Source organism: Seriola lalandi, unplaced genomic scaffold (assembly GCF_002814215.2).
Source record: "Seriola lalandi dorsalis isolate HSWRI2012SDOR001 ecotype SW California unplaced genomic scaffold, Sedor1 jcf7180002054930, whole genome shotgun sequence".
NCBI classification, from domain to species: domain Eukaryota; kingdom Metazoa; phylum Chordata; class Actinopteri; order Carangiformes; family Carangidae; genus Seriola; species Seriola lalandi.
In genome coordinates, this window is record NW_019525482.1 from 539,276 (window position 1) to 539,699 (window position 424).

Consider the following 424-nt stretch of genomic DNA (forward strand, 5'->3'; position numbering starts at 1 on the left):
TTGGTGAAAAAAACATGGACAGAACAGAAGATGGGGCGTGGCTAGAGCATTAGCAGCTAGCATTAGCATTTTTTTTGTCTATTGTTGAAAGAAACATGGACAAATAGAACACAGAGGGGGGGCTAGCTTGGTAGCATTAGCAGCTAGCATTAACTTTTTTTTCTCTCTCCTTTATCGTGGAAAAAAATGGACAAACAGAACACAGAGCGGGGGTAGCTTGATAGCTTTAGCCTTAGCAGCTACCAATAAACTGCAAATAAAAAATGGTGAGCTAGCATTTGCATTAACACTGATCATCAGGATTAGCTTCTTTTTTACAATAATGACATTGATTACAATTATAATGATGATGATGGCATTCCCATTAGATTTTTTTTTCAATTTCTTTATTGATGGACAGGGAAAGAAGGTGAGGGGGGTGGGG